General features: G+C 37.1%; 1 pseudogene; it reads left to right on the top strand.

Moving 5' to 3' along the window:
* The window catches only part of LOC149261466 (endoglucanase 3-like), a 52,483-nt pseudogene extending 37,379 nt beyond the window's left edge, over positions 1 to 15,104 (top strand).
* Positions 15,105 to 26,135: the final 11,031 nt, after the last annotated feature.

Here is a 26,135-nt window from a genome sequence, read left to right as displayed (position 1 = left end):
CTAATGCTTGGGATGATGTTCAATTGTCTTATTATTGACAGACAGGTGGTCTGTTGGGCTGCATGAAGATGAGCGTGGCAAGATGGCGGAAGGAGAGGAGGACTGCATGAAGATGTGCGTGGCCACAATCTCAGGTACGTTCGAGCTGGGCGGTGGAGAGTTTGATAAGCAATAGCACCAGCTCTAGTTCTTTCACCGTCGATAATGAAAAAGTCGATCAATCGTTTTCTGCAACAACTCTCTGCAACAGCTATGGATACTGAATTGTTGTGCAACAGCTATGGATACCGAATTGTTGTGGGTTCTGTAGCATACTACAGTCACCTCTTCTTCATTCTTATTATGTGCTTCTGCCCATCACCTCTTCTTCATTCTTATTATGTGCTTCTGCTATGGGCTGTTCTTACTGCTGCCTTTTCCTCTTCTTCATTCTTGTTATGTGCTTCTGATATGGGCTGATGTTGCTGTGGACATAGTCTGCTGTGTTTCTGCGGTGAGATACAATGAACCTACAATGAACAAGGTGAGATAAAACTGAAATGGTTACTAGCTATGGATACAAAAGCAAGGCGGTGGAAGCTAGCCTCACCTCTTCGAAAACGTTTACTGCCGGTGGTGGATCTGGCTTCTCCACTGCAACCAATCTGTGATTCGAATCCCTATTCATGGTAGAGTTGACACCAATATGTTATTTGAATCCCCATTCATAGCATCCCCATTCAGTAGAGTTGAACAGTCCCAAGTACTGCCCATAACTATTCTCAGGGAAATCATGTTTCTCATTTGTTACAATGAAAGCCAGGCCATCGCCACCATTTCCACTCTTGTTTTGTTTAGCTTGACATGCTTCTCCAACTTCGTCTGACTCTAAAGACAGTGTTCCAACGAGAGGTTTAGAGAGTAATAGCAGGAGCTGAGTCGACTGAGCTACTCAACTGTGGATGCTGTGCATTTTGGCATCAAAAAATTTAATACTATATCTTTCGCTGCCCCTCGAATGACGGATTCGAGCACCCTTGGCGACAGAGCGCCACGATTCCTCGGGTGTTCTTGTTGTGCAGCCCTCTGACGGTGTTGTTTTTGTCTGTCAGTGAGCTTGCCTCTGCTAGCCACGATTCCTCGGGGGTTCTTGTTGTGCAGGCCTCTGACGGTGTTGTTTTTTCTGTCTTTGTTGCTAGTGAGGCTGTCTCTGCTGTTGCCTTTGCTGCGGTTGCGCATCCTTAGGCAGATATCCAGAACTTCCGCTTATATTGTTGAACTGCTGCATGACTTGATTATTGTCCATAAGAGAGTCGGACGGGCTTCAGCCATTCATAGGACTAATCATGACTTGATTATTGTCCATAAGAAAGCCGGACGGGCTTCAGACATTCATAGGACTAATCAAAAACAGTATACAGGGTAAGACTACCAATCCATAAAGGGGAGTATCCAGGGCATGAAGCTACTACCTCTACCAGGACAAAGATTAGATGCAGGAGTAGGATCCCTTCGATATGGAGCCCGAGATGCACGAGTAGCAGATGGAGTAGCACTAGTACAAGGAAGGGCAGATCCTGAATATCCAGACGCAAAAACGCAGGGCAGGCAAGCTTAAACAACCGTTGTTGTTGCGATTTTCATGAGCTGGTGTTTTTAGGATTTTTATTTTCTCTTACCACGTGCTGGTCTTCTTCAGAGACATGAAGATAAGTTTCATTTTCATGTGACATGTTTCATTTTCCTTACGCATGTTTACAGGTTTCGTTTTCTATGGGCATGCCATGTTTCATTTTCTTTCACTGACCACATGGTTTCTTCGGCCAGCGGGAGTCTACTTTATTTGTGTTGAGATTTCTGGGATTCTGCAACCGAAAGCAAAAATCATTAAAAAAGAGGTAGCAGGAAAGTTAATTTTGTTTAATTCTTCATTTATACATTATTATTAAAACAACGTTTTCAATTTACGATAATGTTGTGGTTGAGAATGTGTAGAAAAGCCCACAGAGTTAATTTTGATGCGTGGTTGAACGTGGCACATCAATGGCTCTCCTTGGTTTTGTACATCGGACAGTGGAGGTTCGACTTCGGCCCCTATGTGGAGTTTTTCGCCTGTGAGTAAACCTATGCCCATGTCTAATGTCGATTTGTATGTAGATTTGGACTGGTGTGATTTCTCCACTAACCCAATGACTTGTCTCACCCTACAGCCCTCTGTTATGGATATTCTTGCTATGGATGGATTTTCTGAGAAGATCTCTGCCATTCCAGGTAAGTGTCCTCCATAAAAATCTTTTCCTCTTGCAAACTTGTTTCTCTTTTGGCTATAGATTTTCCTAATAGGTTGTTTGGCAAGTGTTGCAGGTTAAGACGCTAGAACACCAGGTGGATTGGCTCTTGATGTAGGCTTCCCAAACACTCGAGACAAATCCCATCAGCTATGCAAATGGGTTCTCGACTTGACCTAAAAGAGATGAATGAGTTCGAGAAATTCTTTTGGCTATGAGTACTGTATATTTTATTTAATTTCGACCTAAGGGTCTCTAGCTTCTCTCATATCTTTTATTTACTTTAAATTTTCAATAATAATTCATTTCAAATCACATAGATGATACTGTATACTACAAATTGCCACGGAATTTGGACAATTGACAGGTCTGATAGTAGTTTGTTGTGAAATCAGCTCAGGAAAAACAAAAAATGCGTGTTGCTTCTTTTTGTGCCCTTTATCTGTGAGGGTTGTGGTTTAGTAGTTGGGATTGGGGGATGTTATGCAAAGAGCCCAGGTTCAAACCCTAGTGGGTGTAGAGTCGTTCCTATTAGACTACCTAAAAATTAGGGAAACTTCTATTAGTACAGTTATGAATTTGAGAAAGATACCCACAACTATCACAACTACTACAGCACAATGTCACAGTGTGTGCATAGAAATTTTAAATATAAGTGACCAAAGCAAATAGCTACTCTACCACCATACTCTCAATGGGATCCCTCACTACTTTCTTCAAGTAGTGAGGATTCCAGGTGTCTAGCTTTGTTCTCAAGGGAGGTATTAGATCCTAGGGGCAATTCTACAAGGTTCACCAGTTTAAACACTGTTTGGATTTCCCTTTTCCTCAAGCTCGAAGAGTTGGGCAAGGACACCAAGCCAAGCTAAGCCTTATGTTCGCAAACTTGTGCTTGTTTATCACAACCTTGGAAATTGGTCCTCTAATTATTGCAATAATATTGGGTTTGGGTTTAAGCTCAGACTTAATCTTGTGGCACCTATTTTAGGACTTCTAATGTGCATTTCGTTTCATTTGAATGGAACTGTGAGTGTAAGCAATGTTTCTGGCTATCCCAATTTCTGTACTACTTATAATCAAGGGCATTTCTCTCTGGCTGTTGAGTCTCTGGTTTCTGCTCCCGCACCTTCTACAGAGCCAATTCAAGTTTCTGGTTTTTCTCCTTCACCATCAAAGCAGGTTCCAAACAACATCCCTCATGTGGTTGTAGAAATTCCTAAGAAACAGAAAACAAGTACTTTAAGAGCTGCACTTGGGCCTTTTCTTGGAGGGTTTACACTACTAGGAATGGTGGGCTTTTTGGGTTACTGGTTAATGAGGCGCAGGGAGATGTCAATGATTACAAAACTAGAATATCAGGCTGACAAAGGAGAGGCATTGCAGACTGCCCTGATTGGAAATAGCAGGGCTCCAGTGGTAGCTGGTGTTCGAACGAAGCCAAAGCTTGAGAGTGAAAATGTCACATAGGATGACAGAGTTAAAGATAATTTTAAGATCGTTGAATCTAAACTCAGGACTGATAAATGTATCATTGATGCCAATATTCCTTTCAGGGAAAGTATCGTATGCAAGTTTCCAGTTTTGTTTGGCAGCAGTTGCAGTTTAGTGGTTTGCACTTGTTTTTCTCCATATGCATATAACCAAGAATATCTAAACCTACTAGGTGAAGGGAAATATTTTATGGACATATGCTTGTTCCTTTGGGTTGAAGAGGCTATCTTGCAACATGAAGATTTCCTGGACTCATTAACTTTATTAACAGACCATCTGTGTTTTCACTGGGAGTGGATGCGTTTGAGATCTATGTTTTTCATTGGGAGTGGATGCATTTGAGGGCTCTTTTGATCATTTTCTGTCTTGCATAAGGATAAATCTCATACTTGGATATTCACTGTAAGTCATTTAGAGTTGTCATTGCAAGAAGCTTTGCTGTTATCAATTGTTTGAGACAGTTTTCTATATATATGAAAACTTTCTGAAAAGAGTATCAGCCTGCTTGATAGGTCTAATGTCTTAATTGTTAGCATTTATTTTGTATGGGGTCTATTTTATGTTTGTGTCTAACCTGAAATGTTTGATAAGTGATTTTCTCAATTGGAAGTCATTGAATTGTTGGTCAAATTACTGTCCCATTTGTTCAGAGCCTCAATATGTGTCTTGCACAAACTATATATTTGTGGAATCTCTTGTTATAGAAGACAAATGCACAAATTCTAGATACATGAAAAAGGGATTTCTTGGAATTTTGTTAGGGTATTCAAACATACAAGTGCTCGAATATTGATATTCATTTTATACAAAGACAAATATTGTCAATGATATTCTGCAGAGACCTTATGGATTGTATTGGTCTGTGAGTTGATTGTGTTGCCACCCTAACCTGCCATGAACATGTTTCAAGTAAAACAATGCATGAAGATGTTTTATTAAAAGCATTACTGTTGAAATGATCCACAGCTAGTTTTTCCCCAATTATAACTCTGATTACAACTGGAATCAATGGCCATGTAAATTCTTCTTTTAGTTCGCTAATGTGTTTCATTATTCTGAGCACTAGATTTTCAAGCTTGAAACTTGCATCTCAGTATATTTGTAGTTAGTGTATGGCCTACTTATATCCACTAACTTGCTATTGTTTCAAATGAATTTCAAGGCAGTGGATTCTTTAAATGTTATGGTTGTCCCTTCAAGCTTGCTAGCCATGGCTTATCGTTAGGACCAATCTCTTAAAAACAGAGTTCCCTTGCTCTAGCTTCTGAATCATAACATTGATGAGAAATATAGAAGGCTGGCAAACCCTTAAAATAATAAAAACAGAGTTTCCTTGCTCTGAATCATACCATTGGTGTATTTCTCTCCTTTTTTACACTGAAATTTGTGAATTGCCATGGCCTTCCTACAATAATTTAGAATAGTGACAAGATATTTGTCCTCCTCTCCTACCTCCTCATCCTTGTCAAAGACAAGCTAGGTTGCATTGTTGAGATATCATGGTGTGAGGGTTGTTTGTCACACTATGAACTCCTGCTAAAACTCAATTATGGAAATACGGCTTTTCTACACATTCTCAACCTTGATATTCAATCTCACTTGTGCAGTTTCACAAGTGCAGTTTTTCCAAAAGAATTGACACCAATGTGCATTTCGTTTCATTTGAATGGAACTGTGAGTGTAAGCAATGTTTCTGGTTATCCCAATGTCTGTACTACTTATAATCAAGGGAATTTCTCTCTAGCTGTTGAGTCTCTGGTTTCTGCTCCCGCACCTTCTACAGAGCCAATTCAAGTTTCTGGTATAGCATGGTAAAAGTCTGCAATTTATATATGGCCTATGTTAAACACTCATATAGCATGGTCAAAGTCTGAAATTTATATGGCGTATGCGTATGTTAAACAGTCGTATAGCATGGTAAAAGTCTCAAATTTATATATGGCGTATGTTAAACACTCGTCCTGCTAGGTAAAGGGAAATATTTTATGGACATATGCTTGTTCCTTTGGGTTGAAGACGCTATCTTACAACATGAAGATTGCCTGGACTCATTAACTTTGTTAACAGACCATCTGTGTTTTCACTGCGAGTGGATGCATTTGAGATCTATGTTTTTCATTGGGAGTGGATGCATTTGAGGGCTCTTTTGATCATTTTTTGTCTTGCATAAGGATAAATCTCATACTTGGAGATTCACTGTAAGTCATTTAGAGTTGTCATTGCAAGAAGCTTTGTGGTTATCAATTGTTTGAGACAGTTTTCTATATATATGAAAACTTTCTGAAAAGAGTATCAACCTGCTTGATAGGTCTAATGTCTTAATTGTTACAATTTATTTTGTATGGGGTCTATTTTATGTTTGTGTCTAACCTGAAATGTTTGATAAGTGATTTTTTCAATTGGAAGTCATTGAATTGTTGGTCAAATTACTGTCCCATTTGTTCAGAGCCTCAATATGTGTCTTGCACAAACTATATATTTGTGGAGTCTCTTGTTATAGAAGACAAATGCACAAATTCTAGATACATGAAAAAGGGATTTCTTGGAATTTTGTTAGGGTATTCAAACATACAAGTGCTCGAATATTGATATTCATTTTACGCGCCCTATAAATGAGAAAGGGCCCCTCTTCTTCCGATCGACGGGTGACCTTATCCAAAACGGCTGATGCACTCCTCTCATTAAATGAATTCTTTTCTGGCTGGAAAATGTAAATGAATCAGATCTTTACCTGGAGGCAAATGCTGTGATCAAGGTTTTAGTTGCAGGAATGAGTGCCCCTTTTTCGACTGTGTACAGGAGTTTAGCATGCTCCTTCTTAACTGTAACTGGCAAATGCTTAAAAACAGAGTTCCCTTGCTCTAGCTTCTGAATCATAACATTGATGAGCAATGGAACAGCTAGCATGCAGGAGTGGCACTTTCTCAGTCAATGCAGGTGCAGGTGCATTCTCAGGCTGAACTTAATGCAGGGGCAGGATGAGCAATGGAACAGCTAGCATTACTGGAGTTTGTCCCTGAATCTTTTGTTTGACTAGTTAGCTACAGTGGACTGATTTTCTTCACAGTGGTATTTTTTTATTCTCTCTGAGGTCTGATGCACTCCTCTCATTAAATGAATTCTTTTCTGGCTGGAAAATGTAAATGAATCAGATCTTTACCTGGAGGCAAATGCTGTGATCAAGGTTTTTTGCCATGATGTTGCTGGCTTGGTTTGGACCACCACTACACAACAAGTTTCGAGCAGTGTTGTGAGACCTGGTTAAGATCCCTGAGACTTTCTATGTGTCTCCAGCTCAATCCTGAAATGGGTAATCAATATAAGCTGTATTTGCTTCTTACAAGGTCATTCCCATTAAGATCTGGTATGCATGGCAGTAGTTGAAACTTGAAAATCCCCAAGGCAGGGACTAGCTGCGATGCAGCCTCCCTTGTTTTATTAAGTTTCATAAAATGGGCACTATCCCATAAAAGTATTTTACAAATTCAAAAATAAAATTATATTACAAATAATTACGGGTTAAAGGGTTAGCAACTAGAACCAAGCGGGTACAAGAGGATATATTTATTAGACAATGTAGATTTAGATAAAGACATTTTTTGATTTGATGAGCTCTTGCTTGCTCTTGTCATCACCACTCAGTAGCAAGGAGGTTGGCGCAATGTTGAGAAGAAAAAAAGAGGAAAACTTAGTTTTCCTTTCATTGTATATTAGTTTCTTTTTCTGTGAATGTTTTTGCTTACCACCAGCCTTTGGCTGAGTGATGCTTGGTTATTTTCAATTTACAACATGTAATTTTATTTTTCTATATTAATAAAATTGCATCTGTTTCCTGGGAAAAAATGTTAGCAACATAAAAATAAGATATGGTGGCGGTTGAGAGCGCGATATTATGAGGCGTGCACACATATCGGACACTGACGTTAATTCTTCATGAAACGGAAATAGAGGTCGACAAAAGTAAGTGGCAGACGTTGCCACCGTTTGGAAGGTTCGTCGGAGCCCGGAGGGGTGCACATGTCGAGGTCTCCAAAAATTTGCATGTTTAGACTATGCCAGGTTCGTCGGAGCCCAGAGGAGTGTGCATGTCGAGGTCTCCAAAAATTCCCATCTCCCATCCAGGCCTAGAATTTGACATCCTGTAGTACGTATTTTGGGTTTCAGGACGTATAGAAAATTTTACATGTCAGATTTGACGTTCCTTTTATATCTACGACCTGTCAAAATGACGTCTGATTTTAAATTTAAACCGTAAAAAAATATGATACCTCTACTGTGTGAGGGATTCTACTTAGTATAGCTTTAAATCCAACAAGGATGTCGTACTCTCAATCTCTCCGGCATCCCTGTATTAAATCTACAACTCCTCGATAAAGCATAATTCCATTAAACATTTATTTATGGGCATCCATGTTTCCAACTAGACTCTCAAGCTCTCTTGGCATGGCCGTATTGACTCCAATACAATGAAAGTTGATTAGTGAATATTCAATGCCATATCACAATAATTTAGTGCACCCAGATCGTATTCCAATGTAACTGCGGAAACGGGGTTCCCCAATCCCATCTTCAACTACACCTTTCACCCAGGCCCCCTTCCATTTCCCACAAGATACCTGCACCGCTGTCACCTCATCTCATCCAGGGAAATTCCCTTTGGGGTTGCAGGAATCGTTTCACGAGCCTTTTGATTGTGGTCTACATAGTAAGTGTATATCATAGCATACCATCAAGTTAAGGTATATACACACAAAATTTATGCGCTAAGTCGATGTTCATATGGAGGTGAATGTTGGCGAGGATGGCATGGGGGACTCATCCTACTCTGCCATAGCCAAATGGAAGAGCAGCATTTGGAGAGGTTTTCAGTGTTATTTGGACAAATCTACTTGGCACAAATTGGGTAGATGGTTGGGCCTTGACATGCTGGCAGCCATTTATGTTTTGAGGGATTTTTCCAAAGATGGGTTTTAGAATGTCTCTTATAAACTAAGAATTTATATATTGAATTTATTGATAGGTTCATGGACTAGGAATTCATATATTGAATTTATTAATAAGGTCATGGAGGGTCAGTGGCTCCCTACCAAGCAGTCCTACCAATTCAGGCCATGCATCCAGCACCTACCATAGTTTAAATTATGGTACTCTATAACAAAGGTATTTTGTATTTCTTTTGCAATGACATTCTTCCTGACGTGTTGGTATTTTCAGAAAAACCTCCCTCTATGCTCGTAGGTTTTGTATTGATTGATTTTACGCTTTGTTATCTACAAGTGAAAGCGCTCACTGATGTTGTTCGCATTATGGGTGTTGCCGGTTCATACCTCTAAAAGGCCTCTTCTGATCTGCCCAATGTTTTTAGCATTGTGGGTATTGTGTAGAAATAGAACTAGAAGAGGAAACAAGAAGAAATAATTTTTTAAAATTAAGGTATATTTATATTGTTAAAACATGATTTATTTTGTTAATGCAAATAAAAAATTAGAAAAGGTACATTTCTATTGTCAAAACATGATTTATTTTGTTAATACAAAATGAAAATTAAAGAGCTTGGTTTATTATGAATGGTTCAGATGGGATTTTCTTCATGCACATGTATCCCCTTTTATTGTTTTTTTCATTTTTTCAATACAATATGTGGTATAACATTTTACATACTATTTTTGGAACACTCATAATTTTTTTGGTAAAATATTTTTATTTTTTAGAAACCCAAATGTCACTGATCTTTTATCTAGATGATTCATTTCAATTTGTTATATAATTCAATGTCCTATTAATAATGTGTTAAAAAAGACAATATATGAAGATAAGTTTTTAGAATAGTTATTATATAATACAAGTCCAAACCTATCTATATTATGGTTGATTGCATATCTCAAATTTCAAATATAATATGTTGTTAATCTGTATGAACGCATTTTGGAACTTCACATATCCACATTTAAATGGATTCAGATAGCGTGTATACTAATTATACATGAATGCACCCTCTAAAATTTAGATTTATTGACCTAAACTTGCCTACGCACTTCCTAACCGCAACCACAATTTAAAATCTTCTATAGTTTACATAGTTGCTATTGGTGCAATAAACAACTGAAGTATTTTGAGGTGTTCTTGACTTATGAAAGAAATGTTAGGACTTATTCCTAATGAGATCATTGAGGTTTGTAAGTTTGATAGCCTTGGCCAACTTTATGATTGTACATGGTTTGAGGCTAATGAAAATTTAGTTGTTTTAGTTGTTTCAACTAGTGGTAGCGGAAGTGTTAAAATTTGGGATATATTACTTTGACTTGTAGGCAGAGTATGCACCTGAGGTTAGAGGCGTTTTTTATAAATTTGATTTTTTTTTTTCAAAACACTAGTGCCCTTTTTTTTAATAATTTAATTGTTTTTTTTTTTTATTTAATTAAACATGATATTTTTTTTTTTATCAATTAATTGTTTTATTGGTTAAATGAAATTTAAGTTCAATTTAATATAATTATAACACCATTCTAAAATAAGAGGTAAGGATTAGTTGTTTTATTTAGGTTTTCAAATAGTTTGTTTTCTTGTTTATGATTTAGATATTTTATTTAAAGAAAAATATAAATTCATTAAAAATAAATAAATATGACATCAGTAACACTAGAGACTGTAAAATTTGAGGAATCTATAATGTTCTATACTAGTAAGAGTCAGAATAAATCATGGATATCTCATTAATATAGATCTTTTGGCCAAAAACATCGAGGATGAGTCTTAATAGTTTCTTTATTTATCAACTCATATATATATATATATATATATATATATATATATATATATATATATATATATATATATCAATGGAATTAAGGTCTAATTATTTTTCATTTTATAAATAGGAAGTTATCATATAAACAACAAAAGTTATGCAAATTGAAATACTTTGTAATGCCCAAAATATTTTATAACATAAAATAAAATTGAGAATGAAATAAATTATTATTTCATTTGAAAATAAAAGACTATATGATCAAAATGAGAGAAAGAACTAAACAAAATATATTACTATGGAATAAAATTGCAACAATTAATATGTTTATGTTAACTTAGGAAAAACAAGGACTCTTAGAGGAAGATTAATGAAAGTTGAAATGGAAGAGAAGTTAATTGAAAGAGAGTTTCCAGATAAGGGGAGGTTGACATTCACAAATTTGTGTAAAACGTAAAATGAAAGGAATGAAAAATGCAAAAACGTCATCAAATTTTCGTTTGATGGGAAAAAGGGATTTGAAATTCCAGGCATGTTCGCATGTTTAGACTATTCCTTCTCAAAGTAGATGAAATTGATAGAGATAAGCTTAACCTCTCACATCGTCATGTCATTAAGATGGTGAATGATTACAAAATTTAATGTAAGAGGACAACATTTATGTGACAGATGATTGAAAATATTAAAAAAATTATTTTTTTACTATTAACCAATAGTTTTCAATCGAGTTAAAAATAAAATATTCACTTTAATTTATTTAACTAATTAGAAAATTATATATATATATATATATATGTATTTTTAAAAATTATTATTATTATATATAATAAATTTTTAAATTTAAATTAATTAATTGAAATTCAAATGAATTTGACTCCAAACAGAACCACTCCCTATGAAGAGTGAAATGAAAGGATGCACCTGAGTCAATCAACCACGTCTCATGATCTAAATGTGTACTTCAAGAAGAAGCCAAGTACACATCCCCACCTTCATCTGAGGTGGTTTTTGCCTCTGCAAAAGGAGCATCATCAGATCCCTTTCCTTTCTTAGGAGTTTTAGATTTACAATCCTTTTTGTAGTGCCCTTCTTTTCCACATTTCTAGCATACCTTTATAGGTTTTCCTAGAGATTTATATCTCCCTCTAGATTTAGATCTCCCACTTGAGGACTTATTTCTATTTCTATTATGAGACCTTCCTCTTACAGATAAGTCATATCCATTATGGCTCTCCATATTTTTATGTTTCATCTCCTCTGACAACAAGGATGAGACTATTTCATCAAACTTCAAGGTAGTTGTATTCCTACCTATAGCAACAACCAGATTATCCCATAATTCTAGTAGAGAATACAACAAACTGATGCACTTATCTTCATCTGGAATTTTTATATCAACATATAACAATTGGCTTAACACAATATTAAAGGCATTCAAATGCTCTGTTATTGAGTCTCCATCCTTCATTCTCAGGTTATACAGTTTTTTCTGCAGGAACAGTTTATTCACAAGAGAATTAGATGATATAAATTCCCTAACTTGTCCCACATAACCTTCATTGTAGCTTCCCCTAACACATTCAACAATACTAAATCTGAGATACACAACCATATTGTTCTCTTTTCCTTCTGATCCAACATCGCCTAGTCCTCTACTAACATTGCCATTGGTTTAGTACCTGCATCTACAACAATCCATTGATCTTTATCCACCAAGATATCCTCCATCTTGAGCTTCCACAACTCAAAACTTTGTCCATTGAATTTCGCAATCTCTATCTTTCCATCGTTCGTCATCTTCTTTCACCACAAGAATTGATCCTGTAGATCTCCCACTATAATAGGGTCTACCACAGGCCCGAGAAAAACACCTCAGCAACAAAGACATCCCCTTGAAGCGAAAACAACTCTGATACCAAATGTAGGTTTTAACCCTGTACTTAAATTACTTGCAAACGAATTCTTAAAAATAGAAAAATATACAATGGCAAGAACATAAAACAAATATACACAGAGATTTTCACTTGGATCCAAAAACTGGGAGTATGAGAATGATTTTTTATTATATTCTTTTCAATGTTAAAATACATATATATACATGCTGAAGGATTCACAAGCCCTAATCCATAACCCTTGATTAGAACATTACCATACTTCCCTTGACCAGATCTACAAAAATACCATGGGCAGAAAACCATCATGCCCAAAACCATGTGTAAAACCCATGCATCACAAAACCATGGGTAGGTCTGCTCGCCATCTTTGGGTCTTCCCCCATCCTTGGTTCCGCATAAAAAAAATCCCTGAGGCACTGCACCCGGCGCAACATCGATTACATCATGCTAATCGTGGAAAGAATACAACACACAACCAACAAATCTAAACATTCCTACACATTATTTCTGAGTGTGGAGGTATAGAAAATAAAAAAGAAGATGCGTACCTCAAGGTGATATCGATTGTTCAGGAATTAAATGGTCCATGTATTACATAAGAATCTAGACTGCTACTTCTACAACATAGGGTGGTGGAAGTAACAGTCTCTCTTTTGCTGTCTTTATTGTGTAAAACGAGACAAAATGTCTCAAGAGGTGCAAACCACTTTGCACTTCCTGTTTAGATTGTTTCCTTTTTTATTTTGTAGGTGGACTTGGTTGGAGGATACTATGATGCAGGATACAACGTTAAATTTGGGTTTCCAATGGCATTCACCACAACAATGTTGCCATGGAGTGTTTTGGAATTCGGTGGGTTAATGGTTGGTGAGCTAGCCAACTCAAAGGATGCCATTCGTTGGGCCACAGATAACCTGCTGAAAGCAACTGCACATCCAGGCACCATATATGCCCAAGTAAATGCATATATAGTGCACAATGATTCAACTCTCTACAAACTAACCCAAGTCATGCTCTGTATCTATAGCCACTATTTATATGATTAACAATACAAGATACATCACTTGTTTTGCATCTTATGGATAAAATATATTCAATGTTCAAACTTGTGTCAGGTAGGGGATCCCAACACTGATCACAAATGTTGGGAAGGGCTAGAACATATTGACACAACTCATACTATTTATAAAATTCACAGCCAACATCATGGTTCATATGTTGAGGCTGAAATAGCTACAGCACTTGCAATTGCATCCCTTGTATTTCGCAAATCCGATCCTTCATATTCCAAACGACTTATTCATACTTCCATGAGGGTAAGTACTAAAATTGTTACTTCTTTTAAGTTTACATTGTAGGAATTCACTGTAAATCCCCACAACTGACCTTGTTGCCTTGGGATTCTTAGTTATTTGATTTCGTTGATAAGCACATAGGAACTTATAGTGACTCACTTAGATCTTGAATCTATCCATTCTATTGCTCATATTATGGATATGTGGTATTGTTAAATATAATGTCAAATTTTGAGCTGATTCTTAACCTGCTAGATGAGGTTGAAGATTTATAACTGACTTGCTTTTGGGATCATCTTAGGATGAACTACTCTGGGGAGCTGCTTGGCTGCATAAGGCAATGCAAACCCAACTTATCTAAATTACATTCAATCAAAAGGCTAGTCATTAGGAGCTAATGAATTGGACAATATATTTGGGTGGGACAATAAACATGCAAGTGCTTGAGTCCTATTATCAAAGCTATAACAACATTTTTATTTTTTTTGTTGGGTAGTGATTTAGTGACTGTTAGAACATTCTTATATACTCAATGGGTTTCAATTTGATTCTTTACCTACTGGGTTTGAATTTGTGAGCTATTGCATGGTTTGAATGTGTGCAGGAGTTCTTGCTACGAAAAGTGAAGTCTCTTCATGACTACAAAGGACATGCTGACAATTATATCTTCTCTCTTCTCCCTGGAGTATCTTATTCACATGCTAAATATACTCTAAGTCTCTGCTTTTTTCATTGGTTTTGAATGGTATACATGCTTTCTCCTTAGCATTTTATTCTGATTCTAACTTTGGGTATATTCTTGTGTAAGAAGGAGGACTTCTTTACACAATGCCTGATAGAAATTTGTAATATGTTACATCTTCTTCCTTCTTGCTCTTCACTTATGCTAAATACCTGAGCTCCTCCAAACAAGTAGTAACTTGTGGGTTAATGAATTTTAGTCCAAAGAGACTAAGAACTATTGCAAAACACCAGGTATATATTCATAGAAACCCACTAATTAAGTTTTGTAACCTTTTAATCCAGATTTTGGTATATGGGGTTTGATTCAATCCCGTGTTTTTGTTTTTTTAATAAGGTTGATTACATATTGGGGGATAATCCTCTCAAGATGTCATACATGGTTGGATATGGTTCCCACTATCCAAAACACATTCATCACATAGGCTTTTCTCTTCCCTTGAAGGCAAATCATCCTCAGCCCATTCGATGCAATGCAGGCTTCCAATCTATGTACAACAATGCACCCAATCACAACATCTTGGTGGGAGCTGTGGTGGGAGGCCGGGATAGCATGGATCGATTTCCTGATGACCAAAATGATTACGCGTAATCATAACCTTCTACATATATCAATGCACCTTTAGTAGGATCCCTTTCTTGTTTGGCTCATTCCACCATGTCCTAAAGTACCTTGCCCTCTGTACCTCCTTATGTAAACCAGACAAGGAGGATGGATAGAAGAACTATTTTCATGTTCAACTATTTGGTTTTAGTTCTGTGTCGTAGTGAAGTAACTATATATCTATAGTAATGTTGTAAAAGAAGCATTCTAAGAAATCCAGGCTATCTCTTGAAGTATCTTACCCTCTGGACCTCCTTATCTAAACCAGAGGAGGAGGATGATAGATGGAACTTTGAATTGTAGTGAAGTAACTATATATCTATGGTAGTGCCCCTGGAACAAGTGTTCTAAGTAATTATATATATATAGTGTAGTCCCCTTGGAACAAGTGTTCTAATTGGGCCACAACAGAGTCTGACACTGTATTTATTGCTAATTAATGAAATGGATCAAGTCAAGACTTTACTCGTTCAGAATTCTCACTCGTTAATGCCAGAATTTGTGACATGGTGCAGAGCCACGAGACAATGCACTGACAGTTCTTTAAATTGGGGAAGTTTGTTCCCTCATCATCTACAAAAATTTCATGCTTAAAATCATCTACAATACCTACTATCTTCATCCCATAAATCTTTAGGGGAAAGATTCCATTTCATTTCAGTAATACTTTGGAGTTTTGGTGTTTGGAATTGATTTTCAATAGTCCCACTCGTGTTGTGTTCTATCCTTAATATTTGCAATGTGGATAAGTGTTTGTATTCTTCTTTGCCTTAGAAATAGGACCAGGTTGAACTATAACTTATTTTTTTAGTAAGGAGCCAAAGAGATTCAAAAACTCGAGCTGGGTGTTTATAGACAGTTGGTTTTATTTCAGTTCTCATTGCTGTAGAGTTTGTTTTTTCATGCATTGGACTGTGAAATCTAACATTCAGAAGAGACATCTTGCTTGTACTTCCTTGGACTTCCCTATAGTGTTATTAACAAGTCAATTCCTGTGAAGATCATGAAATTTTCCATGGATAATCAGAATCATGTTGTCATTGTTGTGGTGAGAAGAGCATTCTACAACACAGGGTGGTGGAAGTAGAAGTCTCTCTTTTGGTGTCTTTATTGAGTGTAAAAAGGGACAAAATGTCTCAAGAGGTGCAAACCACTTTTACATTCAATAAAAAGGTCAGTCATTAGGAGCTGATGAATCAGACAATATATATTATGTCATTTCCTTACGGTGTTTCCTTTCCAACATGTGGTGCAAATGCTACGTATGTTACGGTTAAAAAAAAATTAAATGAATCTCTAGATATTACTATCCTCAAACATTCATGTCGTCAAAGTTGAAGTGATGGTTTCTACCTTTGAAACCGTCATGTACTCACTGAAGAAAGGTATGTCATGTGGCACATTAGATTGCAGGTGTAAGTGACTTGGATCACGAGGAAAAATAATAAGCTTTTCATTTTCATGATACATTCAATACTCGACCACTGATAGTAGGTATGCAACTTAAAGGTTGCATTAGCCACTTGCAAAAGGGATGTACCTCATGGGACTTGCAGCCAATGCATTGGGTGGGTACGTATGGAGTTGGTGACAAGTGCATGCAGGTTATGGGATTCTTGTCATGGCACTCTTGTCATCCCAAATCGTTTGTTAAACATCATTGGGATTCCAAAATTTAGAGCAGTTTTTAGAAACTAAAGGAACCACTGTAAAACCAGAAAGTGAAAGGAGGTTTGTGACGTTGAGTTTTTTTTGGAGGCGAAATCCTTCATGAGGGTGATCGCATTTGAGGTGGGAGATGGGAGATTCATAATGGTCATGTTTTGTGTGACAAATTTCAGAATATCCCTATGCCCCATAGGCACTCGATACATTGGCCTTCAACCTAATCACAATGCTAATATTAAACAAACTGATTGAATTGACCCAAAATAGACCATAATACAAGGAAATAAAAGAGATTTATAGTGGCTCACCACCCTGACTGACTCACAAGTTGAAAGAACAATGACGTCTAGGCAAGAGACAACGTCTCTACAAGCCTTTTGTACCTGACTCTTAATGTCGTTTATGATGATTTCAAAGGCTTTCGCTCTCAGCCTTAAGTTGGGTGGGGCATATTATTGGCTAGGACCGCTTGTTGAATCGTACAACATAATTGATCCATCGTCGTCCTCTGCAATTTCATAGACACAACCAACATGGCACCAAATTGTAATAGATAGGGCTTGTAGTTTTTGGAAAATTTTGGAATAACCAATTGAGGTTATGTTGCACGGTTGCAGCACCAATATATTGACATGCATTTTGACACCAACCATTAGAAAAACCAAAATAGGTGGAGGAAACCTTCAAATTCGAAGGATTAGTCTTAGTTTAATTTGGAAAGGTGTATATTCATTTACCCTTTTAAGATGAAATTTTATTAAAAAATTATACTTTTATTGACAAGTGTACAAAAAAATAAAATGAAATAATGTTCTTCTAAATCTTTAAAGTCTTAAAAATTTAAAGAGTTGCTAGAATAAACCACTATTAAATCTCAATAGATCTTAGTAAATAAGTAAACATTTTTCTCGAATTCCAAGAAAAAAAGGTACACATATGTTTTTCTATTTGTTTTATGATCAAAAATATTTGGACTTACATCATTGAAAATATAAATCATATATTTTCCTATTGGAAAAGACTTTTTAGTTTTCATTTGTTTCCATATGTTGTTTTTCCACGACACGGGAATCTAGGTTAGGATCTTAGAATCTCTCACACTACCAATCCAAATCCCACAACAAACTACTTTGCACGACAGAACAAATACAATTGTGAATCAACTAGTGCAAAAAATAAACAATTTTTTATTATTTTCAATAACCCAACTTCGTTATATTAACAAATTATAATACAATTGTCTAGGGCTCCTGTTCCAGGGATAATGGCCCTCATACATCCATTGATATAAGAATACAAACTAGGGCTTGTTGTCAACAACTATTGCAACCAAAATGCCCTGAAAAACATACACTAACCATCTAGCTAATGTACTAAATTGTACCTGAACATAACAGTAGATCCTTCTGCTCCCAACCTATAAAATTTTGTCTATAATGGTCCTTCTCCTTTAGGTCACTGAACACATCTCACTAATTTTCCTTCTAGTTGATCATTCATCCATCAATGACTCAAAACATAGGAACTTCTGTTGAGTTGTTCACAACTCCGTTTGTGAAAAAATCTAGACTTCCCACTACTACTCCTCAGCTTCTTTGGGACTTCTTCCCTCTATTTCCTTTCTAAGTTGCTCCAATGAAGACAAACTTTGGTCCAAAGGGCTACCACCTATCACTGCCAAACATCCTTCTCCAATAGAAAACTTTGGTTGATCCAACTGCTCACTTAGTTGTCCTTTGTACTTCAAGATATCAACACTTAAGTTGCTCCAAACTTCACCCTCCTTACAATTGTTAATATCCTTCTTGCTAACTGATATAGGTTTATTTTGGGTGCCTATTTATTTCCCTCCAACATCCTTAAGACACCCTATACAAACATGTCCTATCCTAAGACAACTATCCTCTAACAATCATTCAACTCAAACACATCAACATACCTTATAGGCTAGTGTACTTCTGTTGTAGGGTATACGACCTAATTAGGGATAATATCAGTCCATGTCAGCCCTAGTTTCTTGCCTCAAAACCCTCTCTACAGTTGCGGCTCTCTTCACTTTGTAAGTTGCTCCCACTCGTTGCTACTTGAAGACTAATCTAAATTGGTTTAGGCCTTTCAGCCCCTCCAAATAACCACTACAGACTCCAACGTCTCTACAATGATTATAAGGACCTTCAGCTTACAAATCAAAGAAATAACCACACCAGAAACCTCACGCAACAACCCATATTTTCTCCCAAAGGAATCGTGCCTTCTACATCCTCCTTGAATCTGCCCAATAGGCAAGAAAATTAGCCCTAGATGTCTCCCTTTTCTTCTTCATTGAAGCTCCAAGGTCTACAACCTATTTTAGAATATATGTTACCATGAATGTTGCACTTGGATGCTCTCCATTTGAGGTCTAATCATCCTTTATTTACATGTTTTTATGGGTGTCATGAACAACCCTTGAAAGGGCATCACTAACCATTAGGGGATTTTTGAGGTCTAAAGTGGGTCTCCTAAGAAAAATGTACAACTAAAATAAAATTTATAAGAACCAATAAGATTCGAGATGATGATGTCAATCATGGGGGATGATTCCTCATCCAAGGAGTACCCATGTTTAATACTTTCAATGGACCCTACCCACGAAAAATGAGAAATACATGAAAAACGTGATTGCAATCATGTATTTCATGTATGATTGCAATCACGTTTTTCATGTATTTCTAATTTTCATGTGGCAGGGTTCATTGAAAGTATGCAACATGTGTACTCCTTGGATGAGGAATCAAATTTTGCATCCAATGAGTGTTTCCTCTTGAAATTTGAGTAAAACCAAAGGGAGATAAGTTGAAAATACGAGTTGAAAAAATAGTTTATTCTTTTTTCCCTCGAAAATTTGATGATGTAATTTAATATTATTTTATTATTTCCACTATTATTTTATAATTTCTTTAGGAGGCCCATTTTAGACCTCAAAATTCCCCTAATGACAAGGCCGACCTGAACTTAGTGTCACTTTTTCCCACCTAAACATATAAAAATTTATATCTCGCTTTCTAGACCTCCGATCTTGGTGCTTGAAGTTGCCTCTTTCTTCTCTAAGAGTTATCTTCCATATCCAAGAGTAAAACCAACAAAAATCCTCATGGTTTTGGCCTCGCACCTTTGGGTACAAAATCCCAAGCTTGGGTTCTAAGCCCACAAAGCACATTTGTGGTGCTCCTTTCTCCAAGCCTCAAACCCTAGGGCTTGGAGTACCTCCCAAGCTACAAATATCAACACCATACATCATAAATAACATTCCAATATACCCCATTTAGAGCATGAGGTGCACTAAGAGATAAAAACATTAACATATCTAATGTCTCCAATTAAATCCTTGATCCACCATCATTTTTATCATGTTTAATTATGAGAAGCCTCTTTCACACATTGTTGTGCTTGTTGGGATAACGAGAATAACTTTCCATAATTGCATCAAATATGGAATGCCTTCAAAACATTTAGGTCCATCTCCAGATAGATCATATGCTCCATACATATGTTTTTTGGGGTATGATTTAGAAATACTGCAAATAAGTTCATCCATTTCACTCAAACATCTAGTAGTATCCATGGTTATTCCCCAACACTAAAATTTTCACATAAACATTTCAACTATATTTTTGTTTGAGAGTCTCGATCATTCACTTTTGCATAACAATGGCAAGGACTTTAAAAAATTAGTAGCATTAAATATATGTAAATATGGGAATCTCCTATCTAAAGATTCAATCACCTTTACAACAAAACATTTTCCCAAAAGAATACAATCATCTAGTGTCCTCAATCTTTGCATATCTAGAAAATTTTGGAACCTCAATGGTTGGGAATGTACCATACATGTGCTATCGGAAAAAGGGTTCCCCCTTATTCTTTAACTAAAAAAGAGGACATGCACTGCACCTACCCTAAAAATGCTTCCCAAAAATCGTTTGCCAAGCATGCTAATAGAAACATCTAAAGTAGTGCCAACAAATGTAATATCAGCATGATCCTCTTTGAACTTGTGATTCAAATTATTTAATTTAATGAGCATATTTGCAAGTAGATGGATGCAAAATTGCACTTTAAATATTGTTTCTAACTCATACATTTTTTTCTCCCCTAACCCCCAATCCTAAATGGACAAATGCTTTGGAAGCCCTGTAACATCTTGGGTTGAGTTACTTGTCCTTGAAGCCTTGGATGGAAACATGCTTTGGAATCCCTTGATGGGTTGAGTTACTAGTCCTGGAAGCCTTGGTTGGAAAAATGCTTTGGAATCTTGGTAAAAGTTGTGGGTTGAGTTACTAGTCCTGGAAGCCTTGGTTGGACAAATGCTCTGGAAGCCCTAGAAGGCTTGGATAGAGACCAATCTGATGATGGTTTTGTGATGTCCGACTGTGAGGTGGAATCACTGTTGATGGGTTGAGGTGGATGGCCTCTAGAATCCTTGGATGGTTTTGGATTGATGTGTTCTATGAGATCCCACATTCATGCTTGGAATATGGCACATGGTTGAATGGCTGAAGAGAGATTTGGCTCATCCATTCTATGGGTGGGTGAAACATGGAAGTCCCATCCTGGGTTTGGATTTTGCATCATCAATATGAGGTTATTTATCCTTATATTTCTATGAGTATTATGCTGGAATATATGTGGTTTATATGGTTGTGATTTCATTGGTATTTTTGTTGCTATTATGTTGGTTATATATGTGTTTTATGACAGTAGCCATGTATGGCTCTCATCATGTTTTTACTTGTAAATGAATGATGAATGTATATATGACCTAATGGATGAAATGGAAGTTAATATGCTGAGGCATCAATGTATCTTAGTGATTATCATCTAAGTATGAGACCCCTATGCTTAGATATGTTATTTTACACATGTATATTACATATTCATTATATGTTTGGAGAAATGTCTGTCATGGCTAGTAGGAGTCTAGTCAAGGTCTCATTCAATTGATTGCATTTATACTGTCATTTCCTCGTTATTTTATTGCTCTGAAGATGTGATTCAATTTTGGGCAGTGACCGGGCTATGGGCTTGAAAAAGTGGCTCAAATCCTAGGGACATTGGCACAACGCTGACAAAAAGAGTCCTTGGAAGCTGGCTCGCAAGCCTGTGAGAGGGTCCAAAGGTCCCTCGATGCTGGCATGCCCATAGCATGAGAGCGTCCAGAGGTCAAGTAGTCCAAAATGTCTGTGGGACCTAAGGGTTAGTTGGCAGAAAGGTTGGGTTGGTTCCTGAGGGTCCTAAATTATGCTGATGTTGGATGTTTGTATGGTGTGTTTCCGTCAGTTTGACTTCTTTAACATGACTTAGGAGGTTGAATCATATCATAGTTGCCTATCATCGGATGTTTACCCTGGCTGGCTGATTGCTTGGGTGGATGTGGGAGGAGGGTGTTACATAGTGGTATCAAAGCATGGCTCACCCCTTGGACTAGATGGGTTGTGTGTTGGTCATGCATACATGTCAGTTGCATGTGTGTCTCTTACACTTGCATTCCGTGTGCTTGTTGCATTTGCATAATGTTGATCATGGTTGTAGTGATGTCATCATGAGGAACTTGATGTTGTTATTGTGGAGTGCATAATCATGAGTGTATGATTGGTTACATGTTGTTATATGTTGCTTGGTTGCATTCTTGTATGTTTGGTTACCTATATCATTCTTGTAGTTCTGGTTACATGTATTGTTCATTTATGCTTGATTACATGTGTTTATGCATGTGTATGGTTGGTTATGCATTGCTTATGCATGCTAATGTTTGCATGTGGTTAAGTGTATAGTGATGTAGTGGTTGTTGTCATGCATGAGGTCGTGGTATGAGTTGTTGATAAGGTCATGCATTGATGATTGGACCCTAGCTAGAATGATGGTTTCATGGTTATATGCTTATGTGTTATGTTTCTTATGGTGTCATGATTATGTTATACATGTATCATATTGATTTTTTGATCTTACAGACAAAGTATCCTCCTCGAGCTATACTAAGGTACGTTGGTTTATTGTGATTTGGTTTAGTTGGCCTTATATACCTTGCAAAAAGAAATATCAAATAGCTAGCAAGATGGTAGACTACAAAGACTCTCCCTATGAATCAAATGAGTAGTATGGTGTTGGGAACTCTTCCGATTTGGAAAATACATTGAGAAGCTTAAAGAAAGAAATAAGGTTTTGTAACGCAGATAATGATAGAATCATGCATGCATAAGAGAAGTTAGCAGAGGTAAATGCAGTGATACTTCATAGTTTTTCATATTTGCAATGATAGGGACCACTTCGGAGCAGCCATGAGCAGGAGGAAAAAACTAATGGGGCATATGGTAGTAGGTCGCATGGTGGTCACAGGTCAGATGGTAGTGACATGGTCAAATATGGAAGATTGTTGGACACTCTGCATAGGAGGAGGGATAGACACATGTAACATTCTAGTTTTGGTTCTGACATTCATGATGATCGGTATCATTATCATCCTTATAAGAGGCGTGATAGGGGATACTTGACAGATGAGTTTAAGAAAGTAGAGGCACCTACTTTTGGTGGAGAGATGAAGAAGTCGCAGGATGCAAAGGCATGGTTGCTTGTTATGAGGAAGTTCTTCTGGTTGCATGATTATTCAGAGAACTTGTAAGCCACAGTAGCTACATTTAGTATCAAAGGTAAAACCGACATTTGGTGGGAAGATGTGAAGAATTTCAAAGGTATACATGAGGAAGATTTTACTTGGAGTGAGTTTGAGCAGCTATTCAAGAAGAAGTATTTGTCAGAGAGATACTTTGATGACAGGGAAAAATAATTCTATGAGCTAAAGATGGGGTCTATGATAGATGATGAGTACACTAGCAAGTTCTTGGAGCTACTGAGGTATGTGCCTTACCTCAAGGAGGAGAAGGCCAATATTTAGAGATTCACCAATGGGTTACCAATGGCATTCAAAGATAGGATTGATTTCGATGAACCTAGATCATTGGAGGAGGCTTTTGGAAGATAAATCATTTCTATGAACAAATGAAGCGCAGATTTGAGACTCAGACAGACTGGAAGGGAAATGTAAAGAACAAAGGAAAATGGGACAAGAAGCGAGTAAGACGATAGGATTTAGGTAAAAAGGAGAAATTTGCACCACCTAAGAGATTCAATGCATCAGATAGAGGACAGGGACATCGATCTGAGGAGCAGAATAAGGGTGCAAGATGGAAGCCTATAGAGCGTTGGACTTGTGGCAAAGATCATCACAGGAGAGATTGTCCGCAAAATCACGGTAGTATGCCTCTGATATATAGTGCACATGATGTTGAGACTATTGGAGATGTTGGTCAGAGCATTCCTCGTATTTATGCAGCATTGGATAACAAACAGGCAAACCGTCAAACATATATCATTGAGATGGATGGTAAGATTTGTGATCAAGTTATTTTTATTTTGATTGACCTTGGATATAATTATAGCTATGTTAGTCATGACTTGGTGGATAAGTGTGGTTTGATTAAGGAATTACATGCAAAATCTTGGTTAGTGCAGTTGGCTACAGGTAAGAAGAAGCAAGTTCATCATTGGGTGAGAGCTTGTGCATTTGATTTGAATGATATGCCTACCACAACACATTTGAATGTATTACTGTTGGGATCATACAATATGTTTATGGGCAAGGATTGGTTGTATCTTCATAGAACCAGCGTGGATTGTTATGACAAAGTTATTGAGTGTTTGGATGACAATGGGGAACCAAGAGTCTTACAGAGAAATAATAAATCCACATTGGTTAGGATGGTGACAATTATGCAAGCAAAGTGCATCTGCAGAAAAGGGTGTGTGTTATTTGTTGTACACATTTCTATTGATAAAGGTAAGGAAGTTGAGGATGCAGATGCGTTGAGTAGGTATCTAGTTTTACAACAGTTCAAGAATGTATTTCTTGAGGATATTTCAGAGTTGTCACCTCACAAGGAGGTATAATTTTCTATTGAGTTGGTGTTAGGGGAAGCTTCAGCATCAAAATCACCTTACAGGATGAGCACACCTGAGTTCATGGAGTTGAAGCTACAGTTGAAGGAAATGTTTGAAAATGGGTACATTATGCCAAGTCTATCACCATCGGGCACACCTGTATTGTTTGTGAAGAAGAAAGATGGTACTCTTAGATTATGCATTGACTACATGCAGTTGAACAAAGTGACAATCAAGAATAGGTATCTATTATCAAGGAATGATGACTTGCTCGATCAGTTGAAGGGAGCAGTAGTGTTCTTGAAGATTCATCTGAGATCCAACTATCATTAGGTATGCATCAAGGAGGAGGACATCTATAAGATGGCTTTCCGGACAAGGTATAGTAATTATGAGTTTTTTGTAGTTCCATTTGGTTTGACTAATGCTCCAACTACATTTATGAGCTTGATGAATAGTGTGTTGTGTCCGTAGTTGGATAACTTAGTTATTGTGTTCATTGATGACGTATTGGTATATTATAAAAATGAGGAAGTTCATGATGAGCATTCAACAACAGTGTTGAGATTGTTGAGAGAGCATTAGTTATATGCTAAGCTTAGCAAGTGTAGTTTCTTTCATACCGAGGTACATTACTTGGGACATGTTGTTTCCAAGGAGGGCATTGCAGTAAATCCAGAAACGTTAAGGGCCATCATGGAGTGGGTAGCTCCTAAGAATGTAGATGAGGTGAGATATTTTATGGGGTTGGAAGAATATTATAGGAGGTTCATCAGGAACTCCTCACAAATTTCTTATCCTATCACATCGTTGCAGAGGAAAGGTAAGAAGTTCAAATGGACAGCAGAGTGTGAGGCTAGTTTTGAGAAGCTTAAGCAATTGTTGACACATGCACTAGTGTTAAAGATTGCAACTCTGGACAAAGAGTTTGTGGTATGCACATATGCTTTCAAGAAAGGACTTGGTGGATTCCTTATGCAAGATGGACATGTGGTATGTTATGAGTCGTGAAAACTGAATGAGCACGAGTAGAACTACCCCACACGTGATATTGAGTTGGCAACGCTTATACATCCATTGAATATGTGGAGACGCTATCTTTTGATTAGGAGGTTTAGATTGATGAGTGATCACAGTGGTTTTCAGTATCTATTTGACCAACCGAATCTGAATGGTAGGCAGGATCGGTGGCTAGCTACGATCAGTGAGTTCGATTTTGAGATCAAATACATCAAAGGTAAAGAGAACAAAGTGGCAGATGCTCTCAGCAAGGGGATACAGGTAAATCACTTAACAACTATGAGCTCCTATGGGACAGACTTATAGGATAGGATCTTGTAGGCAGGTTAGCTGGATATCAGATATATGGAGATTATGCACAAGTTGTAGCAGAGTACTGGCACAAGTACAGGTACAGGTACAGGTCCAGGTGCATAGGATGTGGATTATTGC

The sequence above is a fragment of the Pinus tabuliformis genome, chromosome 6, assembly GCF_031772625.1.
Source record: "Pinus tabuliformis cultivar Carrire ecotype Pingquan chromosome 6, CPIR1, whole genome shotgun sequence".
In the NCBI taxonomy this organism is placed as follows: Eukaryota; Viridiplantae; Streptophyta; class Pinopsida; order Pinales; family Pinaceae; genus Pinus; species Pinus tabuliformis.
The sequence above is the reverse complement of the archived record's forward strand: the minus strand, read 5'-3'. Positions and strand labels throughout refer to the sequence as shown.